Source organism: Pistacia vera, unplaced genomic scaffold, assembly GCF_008641045.1.
Source record: "Pistacia vera cultivar Batoury unplaced genomic scaffold, PisVer_v2 Contig441, whole genome shotgun sequence".
In the NCBI taxonomy this organism is placed as follows: Eukaryota; Viridiplantae; Streptophyta; class Magnoliopsida; order Sapindales; family Anacardiaceae; genus Pistacia; species Pistacia vera.
In genome coordinates, this window is record NW_022196270.1 from 595,807 (window position 1) to 610,476 (window position 14,670).

The window sequence follows — 14,670 nt, forward strand, 5'->3', positions numbered from 1 at the left end:
TTTGTCCTCATTTGAGTTGGTTTGTTGTTGTTATAGTTTGGTTGATCCTTGGTTGAATTGATATTGTGAGTTGGTTGAGTGGTTGCCCTGAAATTTGTAAGGGCTTGGTAAATTTTTGTGTTACAAACTTCGCCAGGGCAAAGAAAAAGCTTCGCCGCAGCGAGGAAGTCCTGCAACCTATGGTGTAGGTTCTGTAAGTTTTCGCCGGGGCGAAGAAAGATTCTTCGCCGCGACGAAGGGCCTGACAAAAATGTTTATTAAGTTTCTAGAGAATTCTTCTTTTGGGGCACAATGACCATTCTACCCCTAATTAGCAGGAAAAGTGGGGAGTGAAATGTAAGGAAATTGCATGGAGAATAGTTTAAACAGGGGTACATTTGCAAAGAATTAAAAGGGCAAAGGTGGAATTCCCAAGAAAAAGTAAGGGTAAATTGGGAAAAAAGGTGTAAAATATGAGTAAATAAGGGTTAAGTCTTAGAAACCCTTTCATTCTTCTTCTTCCACCGCCATACTCATTCACCATTTTCTCTCTACTTTCCATCCAATCCTTCAAGGATTTTAAAGGGTTTTTGAGTAGTTTTTGGGTAGAGAGGTGATCTAAAGCATCCTAAGGTAAAGACCTTTATTCTAGATGTGAAATTTAGCTATAAAGGTATTAAAGTCTTATTGTATTATTGTTTAAAAGTTTAGAGAAAAGACATCTACCAAAGGAAAAGAGAAGTGCTAGTGGAATCACACAATCACAAGGTAAGTAAATCTAACTCAAGCTAAAGTTTAAGAAATCCTTGAGTAGAGATTTCTTTATGCATGTATAAATGATGCTTGTTGAGAAATTGAGTAGAGATATATGTTTGTTTGTTGAGGAATTGAGTTGAGATAAGTATTTAGGTTGTGGTGTTGGATATGCTCTCTTTATGGGAAGTGTTAATGTGTGATTAGTTGAGATGAATCTAGAGGAGATTGAGTAAATATTTGGGAGTGTTCTTCTATGATAGGAGTTATGTCCATAGAAGGGAATTTCTTCCCATTTTGGACGGTTACAAAGAGAAAGAAAATTGTAGTTAGAGAAGAGCTTTTGTATGCACATGAGTTGTTTGATGAAATGCCTAAGAGAAGTATGAGAATGAGTTATGAACCTTAATTCTTGCAACATTGCATGTTGGCATTTCCTAAGTGCATTAATGAGTATGAACCATCAATATGCATTAATTGTGCATTAAGAAGTAGCTTGAGAAAGAGTAGAGAATTTCTACACTATAAGTATTAGCTTGAGAAAAAGTAGAGACCTTTGTGCTTAAACTACTCTAAGAGTTAAAGAAGAGAATAAAGTAGGTTGTGCGATGGGGAACCCGTGAGTGGTGAGTAAAGTCACGAGAGTGGGTGCTTTGTGATCCCCAGCCATGCCTCCGGTAAGATGAGATCGTGACCGTCACAAAGAGTGGAACATGAGGTTCCAGCCGTGCCTCCGGTAAGAAGGGGTCGTGACATTCAAGAGATAGAGAGAAAGAATGTACACTCACATGGCCAAGGGTTCCTAATCCATGCATAACCGAATCCGATCGATATAGAAATGAGTAGAAGTCACGTGGAGTGGGAGAGTTCTTGGCCGTGCCTCCGGTAAGATGAGGCCGTGACATTCCCATGAGTAGAATGGGAAAACAGAGAAACAGAAAGAACAGAAAGAGAAAATGAGTAGAGTCACGAAGAGTGGGTTGAGTCCCCAGCCATGCCTCCGGTAAGATGAGGCCATGACATACACCAGAGAGTATATAGAGAAGAGTATGAGAAACAGAAACAGGATGAGAACAGAAATGAAGAGAAGAGCATAAGGAAAGAATTAAGAGAAAGAATTACGGGGATAAACGAGTAGAGGATTTACTTACTGAGCATTATTTTGCTCACCCCGTTGTTTTTCTATATTTTTGCAGGTTCTAAATGAGGACGCAGTCGGATGGATGTCGGCAGGCGAGGAGGAGTAGTTACACTGTCCACCACACTTTTGAGAACTTTTGTAAATGATACCGACTTTTGCAAAAGAATATGTATATTAAATAAAAGAAAATTTTGGGCCCAACTATTTTTATTAATGTACTCATATGTTATTATACGTATTTTTATAAGATAGTAGTATCAAGCAGTTATTACATTTTTGGTATCAGAGTAGCGATTTTGAGATTTGACAGTGTACTATTCTCATCGCTACGACGTCCGATAGCCGACTGTGTGAGTTAATTCTTTCCTTACTGTGAGTGTTTCTTGAATTAATCAAATGTGTTGTTTTGTATATGAGGCGTAGAACCTGGAATCGTGGTAAAGGTGTGATGAATGAGGGAGAACCTTCTAACCCACCAGAATCTACGCCTCCTCCCTTGGATGAAGCTAGAATTCGGGGAATTGTACAGCAAGTTATGGCAGAAAGCCAAGGGAGAGTTGAGACCCCCGTGCAGGTACCACCGACTACTAATGTCGGAAGAGAACAACCGGTGCCTCCCCCAGTACAGAATAGAGTTGAACCAATTTATGGTCTTCCCGGTCAACATCAACTGATGCGTGTTTCCTACAACATGCAATATGTAGCAAGTATACTAGTCGCTCAAGTAATAAAGTGATGAGTGAGTACCGTTCCCACAAGGATTGCTAGCTAAGCACTAAGTTTCCTACTATTCTCAAGTTGGAGCAATCGACTTCTTTTGGATAAATGGGGGCAAAAAAATTAAAAAAAAAATAAAAACTAAAGCTGAAATTACTAACTTAAAAATTTAACTATGAACGCGAGATGAAGAACACGGATAAATTCAATTCAATTAAAACGGGTAGGGTTTTGACTTCATTCAGACTTTATGGGTTAAACCTAAGAATTAAACTAAATTCATATTCATATGCATTGGTTGTAAATCGAACTCTCTAAAGTGTTAAACATACCTTCTCAGGCTTATGTTTTCCTACTCTTCCTTATTAACCTTCTGCACCCAACAATTTGAAAGTTAACAAATCCAAGCTTATTAAGCATAAGAATCCTATAATGATTTCATTGATTCTTGAATCTATCTCTAGCATCCAATACTACAATGGTGATTAAACAAGAAGCCTAACATGATTCATTTCTCAATCTCATCATGTTCATCACATATAAGCATTAAAACTCAGAGCAAACACACAATCAAAGCATAATCATATGAAAAAAAAACAATCAATCACTTAACCCATTAAAATCCGAATTATAATCAAAACCCTAACCCAAAATGGGTTAGTTCATAGCTAAATCAACACTACAAACAAGAAAAACAATAATATTAAAGTTCAGCATAATGAAAATAAGAGAAAGACAAGAAATCTCCCCAAATGATGAATCCCCTGGTTCAAAATCGAATCTTCACCCTTGTTAATCTCTAAATCGCTCCAAAATCAATCTAAGAAAATGTAAAAGCTGCTAACCCTACTTCCTAAACCACCCTTTTGCCAAAAAGGCTAAGTGTTTCTTTTATACCTCGCCCAAATTCCTCAGAAAAACATGCAAAAGTAAAACTGTGCGTTTTACAAAATTGGAAATTACGACCGTCGTCGCGGCGAAGAAGAAATCTCGCCGCGACAAAGAAAGAAGCAGATATGGTGCGTGATTGGGGCCCTTCGCCACGACGAAGAACAAATCTTTGCCGCGGCGAAGCTTCTTGAAAAGTTCTAAAATTATAGAATTGCCACTCTGCTTGCATCTTCGCTTGATTCTTCGATCCTAGGTGCTCTCCCTTGGGAACAAGCCTCATAGTGCTTTATCCTGCTTCAGAACTCTCCCAACTTTTGAGATCCGCTAACTTCTGAGTCCAGAATTTCCAATTTTGTCCTTATCTGCTCAAAATGTCCATTTTAACCTAAGACACGAAATGTAAAGAATTAAGCAACAATTCAGGTCAAAATGAACTAGAAAGTACGTGAAATCCGACTAAAAAGTCTAATGAAAATATTATAATCCACGGATTATCAAATACCCCCAAACTAAAGATATGCTCGTCCCCGAGCATACAGTACAAAACTCACTGAAACAAAAACAATAAACAAATGAACAAAAACACGAAACACTCACACAACAAAACTGAAAAATTAACAAAAACCAACAAAACTCAAACTCAACAAACGAATTGCCTAGAATTTACACAACTCTCAAAAGTTGTTGAAAAATGATTATCAGGAAATGTTCAACACTCCAAGAAGTTATAAGCTATATCGACTGTCTTCCTCAATCGGTCCACCGAGTAGGTGATCCCCACTTCAATCCACATTCCAACTTCCTGGATTATTTTATGCAAAAATGTAAAGTTTATCAAATGGTGGTAGACTCCATAAGACTAAATATCGAACGACTCTCCACTAATGAGGACTAGACAAAGATGAGAATCAAAAGGTCTTTAAAAGCTTGTAACGTTAAGCTCGGGTAGTGGGTTCCAAGAAAAAGGATAGGAATAGCAAATTAAGAAAACTCAGTTTTCCTAATGCAAAAACTAACATCAAATCGAACTCCACTTCTTCTCAACCACCAATCAAAATGTCCACTAATTCACATCCCTCAACTTGTATCTTTCTTATTTCGGAAACCAACAATGCGGCGGGGGAATTGCATTTAAGGTGTACGTGGCATTGTTATACCAGAGGTTGCCAAGTACTGCTAGGCAGTTTTTAAGGTGGGTTCTGGTTCCAGCTGGTATACCCTTAAACTAGGCAGAATCGTTTTTTTTTCTTCTTCTTTTGTTGTTTTTTATTTTATATAAAACAACAGAAAAGAAATTCACAATTCAATTGATTTGAGGTGACTACCTCTTTTGTTTTTATTTCTCTTCTCCCAACCCCCAAACTATTCTTTTGGCTAATTCGTACAACTCTTTCTATTCCTTGTGTTTGCATTAGGACCGAATTCTCCTAAGGGTACGATAAAGTGTTTAGGGTATAAGGATTGGACAATTTTGTTGTTCTCCAAGAAAAATAAAGCAATAAAATTCATACGGCTCAAATGGGTGACTAGGGACAATTTCATTCATGGGTCGGCTAGAAAGGCTCAAACGTTCCAAAAAAATGCCTAAATCATCTTCTCAACCAAGTCTAATCCTAGAATTTCGACTCAAGCACTTCTCTACTAGGTTCTAGAGTCCACCAACATTATCAAACTTCACCTAATCACATAAAATGAATCTAAGCATACCGAAATAAATGAAAATTGTGGCTGAACCACTCAACAAACCTCAATCAAAATCCAGTCAATAAACATAAACTTGAAGTAATGCTTAACATTTCTCAACAATAAAATTGCAACAACCCTATTCTCATCATTGATTTATACAATTCATCATCGGCAAAAACAATCAAACTAAAGAAAAATAACTAAAGTTTTTTTTTTTCGTTTAAGGTGTACGTGGCATTGTTATACCAGATGTTGCCAAGTACTACTAGGCAGTTTTTAAGGCAGGTTCTGGTTTCTAGCTGATATACCCTTAAACTAGGCTTTATTTCTATTTCCTACCCCCAAACTAAATGTGACATTGTCCCCAATGTTCCATTACGCATAAATCAGGAATAGAAAATCAAAAATAACAAAGGTATGAAAAAGCTCCCTGGTTAATCCGTGAAGTGTCGCTCCACAATGCACACCCAGTCTCGGACTTTTCATCACCCAAAATCTGTCAAAACAATTGAAACTGTGGTGTCCCTTGTGTTAGCAAAATTCACAAACTAAATTGAAAATATTACAACCTAATCTCGTCCTTGCAACAACTACAAATTAAAAGAAAACAACTAAAACAACTACACAATCCAAAACCAAAAATATAAACTGAGTTTAATGTTTCAAATGAAAAACCGATTTAACTAAAACAAAATAAAATAAAGAAAAACAAAAACAGGAGCCCATCCACTCATTTGAGTCCCAATCAGCCCATTGGAATTCGGTAGTGTCAACATTGAGCTTGCCGAAACTACTCTACATATCGTACATTATGTTCAACCAACCAATCCTGCCGTTTTGTCAAATGTTTCATCATGCCCATCATCTGCTGCATCATCTCTTTCTGTGTAGCTGTGGAGTTGGAGGATGTGGCAGGGCCTTGTGTGGTTCTCTACCGTTTTGCCCTTGCTCTTGGTTACGCAGCTTCTGGACGGTCGAGATGTTTCTGATAATAATCTGAGTCTAGGACTGGGGCAGCATGAATACAGTGCTCATCATCCTGAACCTCGACTCTAGCTCTAATGCACAAGACTGTGATGAGATGTGGGAAACCGTAACTTGTTTGCCCTGGTTTGGCAGCCTGCTAAATGCTGTTCCAGATCATGTCTCCCACATCGATACTCTTCCCTGTGGCAATAGAGTAAAGCAATACTGCCTTCTCATGAGTAACTGTGTTGTAGTACGATTCTGGCATCAATCTCGCACTAACAAATATTGCCACAGTCGAGCCATCGGTGTCAACTGAGTTCCCTTGATGGTCTTCTTTTGTTTCTTCGATACTGCCCAATTTGCATCCAGTTTTGCAATGACCAGAAGGATGATACTGTCCTCAAACTGTGATCTCTTAAATTGTACGTACTCATCTTGATCAAGGTTAGGCAGGTTGTAGAACTGATTGATCACCCTTTCCGTAAATGGCACATCAGCCCCTCTCACAAACACAGTACCTTCTTGACAATCCAGGAGATTGGCATAGAACTCCCTTACTAGCGGCTCTATAGCTGGTTGTGCAGTAGTACTCATAAACATCTCCCAACGTCTCCTTCTACTCTAGTCCAAGGCCTAACTCGCAGTCAATCCACGCTCAGGAATAATACTCTTATCTTTCCTTTGGATGGCCCTCTCATACCTTTTACGGGCTTTCTCACTCACAAAGCAGTTGTCCACTTTCTTTCCTTTGCCCTTACCCTTGTATGGATGCTTAATTTTGGCAGGCATTGTTCAAAATTAAAGTTCACTCAAAAATTATACCCCAACAATTCAAACCTAGTTGTTCTACACAACCAATTCAATCCTGCAAAAACAAACAACACTTCCAAAAATTCGCACTTTACCCTCCAAACTTCAAATTTTCAAATTTACACAAACACTCCAATATTTCAAAACCCATACTCCTCACAATCACCCAATGCACGAACTACCCTTCCTCTAACAAAATCAACGCTCAAAATCATCCAAATTCTAAAACTCAACTGCAACAAAAAATTTTCAGATCTACAAACCAAAATGTGAAATGGTGCGATAAAAAGGTTAGGAAACTTGAGATCTTACCAATATGAAGGAGTATTCGCCACCAATTGAACCAGAAACAGCCCAAATTAAAAAGCCCTAAATTCTTGATTCAAAAATTTTCGTGAAATTTTTGCAAAAATCGTTGTTGAAATGAGTTGTTTTGGTGTTTAAGAGGGTTAAGGAGTAAGAAATTTTGTTGGTTAAACTCTGGGAAAGCAAAAGATTTAAGTTTGAAAATTTTTCTCTCAAGTGGGTATGAAGAGTCGTGTGAAGAATGAAAAAGAAAAGTGGGTATTTATAGAAAACACTCGTCGCCGTGGCGAAGTTCTTCATTCAAGGACCCTAATAAAACCTAGGTTTCACCGCGGCGAAGAACAATCTTCGCCGCGACAAAATGCCTTAGTCAAATTAGTCCCACCTTCTTCGCCGCAGCGAAGACAATTTCTTCACCGGGGCAAAAACTTCCAGGAGCTGACCTGTTTTCCAGGTTGCTTCGCTGTGGCGAAGAATACATCTTCGCCCCGGCGAAGTCTGGGACTTTCACACCATATTTTTCTACATAATGCTTCACCATGGCGAAGAATACTTCTTCGCCTCGGCGAAGTCTGGAGCATTTTAATTCCTTTCTTTCACTAAAAACTTCACCTGAAACACCCCAAAACACACACATTACAATTCATACAAACTAATAATGATTTCAAACAAATTCAAACAACCAAAATGAAAAACAAAAATTTTAAAAACACTTGGGTTGCCTACCAAGAAGCGCTTGTTTATAGTCGATAGCTCGACTCTCTCAATCTTTCACGTCAGTCCAGATTATCCAAGTACATCACATCCCAGAATTTTCCCTTGTACTGAAGCTTCTTTTGTTGATGATCTTTTTCACTCATGGTTCTTGTTGAGAGTTTCACCACCCATTTCTATCCTTTGGTCATTGCTTTGGTGGTTTGACTCTTCTCACTAACCGCTTTCCATTTTTTTTACTTTCCCTCACCCTTTTTAAGCTGAGACATTTATTCTTTTTGAAGACGCAATCTTGAGTGAGGTTCATCCCGAAATGTTTTGCAACCTTTCCCGTTATGGTCCTCACTCTTGAACTGATTCGGTTTGACAATGCAGCTCTTAATTTCCACCTTAAGATTGTTCAGTTGGAAGGTTTCAATTTTTGCCTAGTCCACCACATCGATTTTTAAACATGACTCTTCTTTAGGTGGAGCTCTCATTGAATTAATGACATTAAATGTTATTTCTTTATCTTGCATCCTCATGATCAACTTCCCTTCTTGAACGTCGATTAAAGCCCTTCCGGTAGCTAGAAATGGTCGTCCCAGGATAAGAGGAACCTCTTTGTCTTTTTCCATATCCAACACAAAGAAATCCGCAGGAAAAATGAACTTGTCCACCTTAATCAACACATCCTCTATAATGCCTCTCGGATGCTTTATTGATCGATCTGCAAGTTGCAAGCATATGGTCGTTGGCTTTACTTCACCAATTCCTAATTTCCTGAAAACAGAAAAAGGCATAAGGTTAATGCTAGCTCCTAAGTCACATAAACTTGATCAAAGGTGATATCTCCTATAATGTAAGGAATAGTAAAACTCCCTGGATCTTTGAGTTTCGGGGGCAGCTTCTTTTGTAAGATGGCACTGCATTCCTCCGTGAGCATCACCGTTTCCTCATCTTCTAACTTCCTCTTGTTTGATAAGATTTCCTTAAGAAATTTCGCGTAGCTCAACATCTGCTACAATGCATCTGCAAAAGGAATGTTAATATGCAGTTTCTTAAAAACATCAAGAAATTTAATAAACTGCTTATCCTGATTTTCTTTTCTGAGTCTTTGAGGAAAAGGCACGGGTGGTGTGTGATGCGCCAACTCTACTGGTATCTCAGCGAAGGGCAATTTCTCCTTCTTCTTTTTCTTTTGCCTCTCATCCTGCTTCTGTTCGCCTTTCCTAGGGATGGGTGGTTTCCCTTCAGCAATGATTTCTTCATTCACTTCCTCATCAGATTCTTCATTGTTCCTTGATGGACCTTCCCCTTTCCTTGATTTTTCCACCTCTTCTAAAATTATCCCACTTCTCAACGTAATTGCATTTACTTGCTCACGTGGGTTAGTCACCGTGTTGCTTGGTAGAGACCCATGTGATCTATCATTTAGCTTCTCGGCCAATTGGCCCATCTGTACCTCAAGATTCCGAATAGACGCCCCTTGATTTCTAAAATTTGTCCTCGTCTCATTCATAAACCCCATGGTTTCCTGCATGAATTTTCCAAACATGTCCTCCAACTTTGTCACTCTTGGATCTCCCGGTTGATTATTCACCCCTAGTTGGTTGTTTGGCAATGTCCTTTGGTTCCATTGATTATTTTGCTGGTTTTGATTGCTCCAAGCCAGATTTGGATGATTTCTCCACCCTGGGTTGTATGTGTTGGAGTACGAGTTGTTTGGTTGCCTCTGATTTCTTGCCAAGTAGTTCACTTGGTCCGTTGATGAAGATGACGAAACAAATGTATTCCCCACTTGACACTCGCTGTTCACATGGTTTCCTGCACAAAAATCACAAGTTAGTTGAGGTGCTTGAGTAGAGTTTACCTGCATACTTCCCAACTGTTTCTGAAGTGCCGTGAGTTGGGCTGAGATGGCTATAAAAGCATCAACTTCATGTAGACCCAAAGATTTTCTTGGTATTGCTCTCTCATTTGGTCTTTGATAGTTGTTGCTTGCCAAAACCTCAAGCAACTCATAAGCCTCCTCTGGTGTCTTATTCTGCAAGGCTCCTCCTGAAGCTGCATCAACCATGGTTTGCACATTACCCATTAGTCCATTGTAAAATGTTTGGACTTGAAGCCAGACTGGCAACCCATGGTGTGGACATTTCCTCATTAACTCTTTGTATCTCTCCCAAGCCTCATACAATGACTCAAACTCATCTTGTAGAAATGATGTGATATCATTTCTGAGTTTTGCTGATTTAGCTGGAGGGATAAGGAACTTCTGTGCTAAATCATTCCAAGTTGTGATAGTTCCCAGTTGTAGTGCCATTAACCACCCCTTTGCTTTATCCCCCAATGAGAATGGGAATAACCTCAACCTAATGGCATCATCTGACACTCCGTTCAATTTGAAGGTGTCACAAATTTCTAAGAAATTTGCAATATGCTGATTCGGATCTTCTTTCAAATCACCATTAAATCTTACTGACTGCTGGATCATCTGGATGATTGCCGGCTTAATCTCAAAGTTGTTGGCTTGTACCGTAGGCCTAGTAATACTCGACCCACTGCCATTAACAGTGGGAACTGAAAATTCCCTCAACCTTCTGTTTTCTAGTTCTGCCATTTCAACAGTACTTCCTCGACTTCAACCACTATGTCCTCTCTTTCTCTTCTCTCTCTGTTAAGTCGTCTGACGGTTCTCTCAATCTCAAGATCAATAGGAACCATTGGTTGACGTCTCACTCTTCGCATAAACTGCAAGAAAAGAAATGAAGAAAAGTGAGATCACACACCAATTGAAAATTAAAAACGAGAATAAAACAGATAATGAAAGGAAAAAAAAAAAAAAAACTCCAATCTAGCTAACTATAGAAAGACTCAATGTTAACTTAAAACTCAATCCCCGGAAACGGCGCCAAAAACTTGATGCATGTTTCCTACAACATACAATATGTAGAAAGTATACTAGTCGCTCAAGTAATAAAGTGATGAGTGAGTATCGTTCCCACGAGGATTGTTAGCTAAGCACTAAGTTTCCTACTGTTCTCAAGTTGGAGCAATCGACTTCTTTTGGATTAATGGAGGCAAAAAATAAAAATAAAAATAAAAACTAAAGCTGAAATTACTAACTTAAAACTTTAACTACGAATGCGAGATGAAGAACACGGATAAATTAAATTCAATTAAAACGGGTAGGGTTTTGACTTCATTCGGACTTTATGGGTTAAACCTAAGAATTAAACTAAATTCATATTCATATGCATTGGTTGTAAATCAAACTCTCTAAAGTGTTAAACATACCTTCTCAGGCTATGTTTTCCTACTCTTCCTTATTAACCCTCCGCACCCAACAATTTGAAAGTTAACAAATCCAAGCTCATTAGGCATAAGAATCCTACAATGATTTCATTGATTCTTGAATCTATCTCTAGCATCCAATACTACAATGGGGATTAACCAAGAAGCCTAACATGATTCATTTCTCAATCTCATCATGTTCATCACATATAAGCATTAAAACTCATAGCAAACACACAATCAAAGCATAATCATATGAAAATAAAACAATTAATCACTTAACCCATTAAAATCTGAATTACAATCAAAACCCTAACCCAAAATGGGTTAGTTCATAGCTAAATCAATACTACAAACAAGAAAAACGAAATTATTAAAGTTCAACATAATGAAAATAAGAGAAAAGACAAGAAATCTCCCCAAATGATGAAACCCCTAGGTTCAAAATAGAATCTTCACCCTTGTTAATCTCTAAATCACTCCAAAATCAAGCTAAGAAAATGTAAAAACTGCTAACCATACTTCCTGGAAAACCCCTCGCCAAAAAGACTAAGTGTTTCTTTTATACCTCGCCCAAATTCCTTAGAAAAACACGCAAAAGTAAAACTGTGCATTTTACAAAACTGGAAATTACGACCGTCAGCGCGACGAAGAAAGAAACAGATATGGTGCATGACTGGCACACTTTGCCGCGATGAAGAACAAATATTCACCGCGGCGAAGCTTCTTGAAAAGTTCTAAAATTACAGAATTGCCACTCTGCTTGCATCTTCGCTTGATTCTTCGATCCTCAGTGCTCTCCCTTGGGAACAAGCCTCATAGTGCTTTATCCTGCTTCAGAACTCTCCCAACTTCTGAGATCCGCTAACTTCTGAGTCCAGAATTTCCAATTTTGTCCTTATTTGCTTAAAACGTCCATTTTAACCTGAAACACGAAATGTAAAGAATTAAGGAACAATTCAGGTCAATATGAACTAGAAAGTACCTGAAATCTGACCAAAAAGTCTAATGAAAACGGTATAATCCACGAATTATCATCAACCCTCAGAGTTTAAGGGTACTACAGACCCAGTAATAGTAGAAGAATGGTTTAGGTCCGTAGAGCGTACAACAGGTTTATTCCCTATGATGGACCGGAAGAGGATCCGGTATGCGAGTTTCTTATTTTGGGTGATGCCCGAATTTTGTGGGAATTAATAGAAGATACTCATGATGTTGTAGTCATAACCTGGGAAGAATTTAGTCGAGAGTTTGAGACCGAGTATAGAATAGAGGATCGAGTTCATGAGAAGGTCCAAGAGTTTATTGGTTTGCAGCAGGGGTCCAATACAGTTAAAGAGTATTCAGTGAGATTCAATGCCCTTGCCAAATTTGCACCAGGAATTGTTAGTACTCCGGTCTTGAGGAGAGATAAATTTGTTCATGGGTTGAAACTGGAGATAGCCTGGGACATAATGGCGGGTGCCGATGCCTCGCAAACTTATAGTCAGGCCTTGAGACGAGCAATGAGGGCGGAGATATTTGAGAACAAGATCACCCTAGTAGGTCCCTCAATAGAAGGATCGAGTGAACCGTCATCCGCCCCACAGAGAGAAAAAGTTGAGGGTGGAAAGAGCAAAGAAATAAAGAGTAATAAAAAGAAGTTTCAGCTTAGATAGAATAGAAGGGATTGGAGGAGTAAACGACCTCGGACAGAAGGGTTTCCCCCTTGTCCTAAATGTGGGAGGAACCACTCAGGAGAGTGTTTGAGAGACCAGAACGTATGTTATCGGTGCCGGCAGCCAAGGCACTTGAGGAGGGATTGTAAAGCTCCTCTCCCATCAACAGTTCAGAGTTCTAGAGGTACTAGTGCCAGAGTGTTTACAGTGGCACAAGGTGAAGTAGAGGCCAGTCCATCAGCGATAACTGGTCAGTTATTATTCCATGCTATTCCTTTATATGCTTTAATTGATTCTGGAGCCACTCATTCTTTTATATCTTATGGGATGATAGAGAAATTAGGTTTGAAACCTACTAGAGTGAACCAACCCATTAAGATAGAGTTACCCGATGGGGTTAGTGTTGTGACCCATGAGATGTTATCAGGAGAGTTGATAGTGATCCATGGACGAGAATTAGCAGTGGATCTAATAGTGTTTGATATGCCTGACTTTGATGTCATATTGGGCATGGATTTCCTAGGGAGGAATGGAGTAGAGATTGATTGTCAGAAAAAGAAAGCGAGATTTAATCTTGATAACGGAGACAAGTTTAGCTTTGGAGAGGGTCATCAGTTGAGCATGTTGATTAGTAGCATGAAAGCTAGAAAGATGTTAAGAAAGGGGTGTTCAGGGTATATTGCACATGTAGTGTAGAGTGGTGATGTTCTTCAGTCAGAGATTCAGATGGTGCCAGTAGTTTGAGAGTTTCTAGATGTGTTTCCGGAAGAGTTGCCAGGTTTGCCTCTAGAGAGAGAGGTTGAGTTTAGTATTGAACTAGCGCCAGGAACAGCACCAATATCTAAAGCCCCTTATCGAATGGCCCCAGTAGAGCTTCAAGAATTAAAGAAGCAACTCCAAGAGCTTTTAGATAAAGGCTTTATCCGACCGATTCATTCTCCATGGGGAGCTCCAATTTTGTTTGTGAAGAAGAAAGATGGGTCACTACGGATGTGTATAGACTATAGATAGCTGAATAAAGTAATAGTGAAGAATAAGTACCCATTACCTTGTATTGATGATCTGTTTGATCAGTTGAAAGGCACAGCAGTGTTCTCCAAAATTGATTTGAGGTTAGGGTACCATCAAGTAAGAGTGGCCGATCAAGATGTAGCAAAGACTGTTTCCGTACAAGGTATGGGCATTATGAATTTGTAGTGATGCCTTTTGGTTTGACAAATGCCCCAGTAGTATTTATGGACTTGATGAACCGAGTATTCCATGATTGTTTGGATCAGTTTATAGTGGTTTTCATAGATGATATCCTGGTTTATTCTAAGTCGAGAGAAGAGCATGAGGAACACTTGAGATTCGTGTCGCAACGATTGAGGGAAAAGAAGCTGTATGCTAAGTTTTCCAAGTGTGAGTTTTGGCTGGATCAAGTATTATTTTTGGGCCATACTGTGTCTAAGGAAGGGATTTCAGTAGATCCGAGTAAAGTCAAGGCAATTCTTAAATGGCAGAGGCCGAAGACAGTAAAAGAGGTCAGAAGTTTCTTGGGCCTAGTAGGGTACTACCGGCAATTTGTAGCAGGGTTCGCCCAATTCGCTAAACCGTTGACAGCTCTTATCAAATAGAGAACTCCTTTTACATGGTCAGAAGCATGTGAAGAGAGTTTTCAAGAGTTGAAGAAGAGGTTAACGACAACTTCCATGTTAGTGTTACCATAGGAAGGTGTAGATTATGATATTTATACAAATGCTTCTTTGCAAGGACTTGGTGTTGTGTTAATGC

At 39.0% G+C, this 14,670-nt stretch overlaps 1 non-coding gene across 1 annotated transcript; it reads left to right on the top strand.

The window, feature by feature from the left end:
* Positions 1-10,083: 10,083 nt before the first annotated feature.
* LOC116144365 lies at positions 10,084-10,190 on the top strand. The gene has a single exon (XR_004130246.1). It is a non-coding gene; the product is annotated as a small nucleolar RNA R71 (small nucleolar RNA).
* Positions 10,191-14,670: the final 4,480 nt, after the last annotated feature.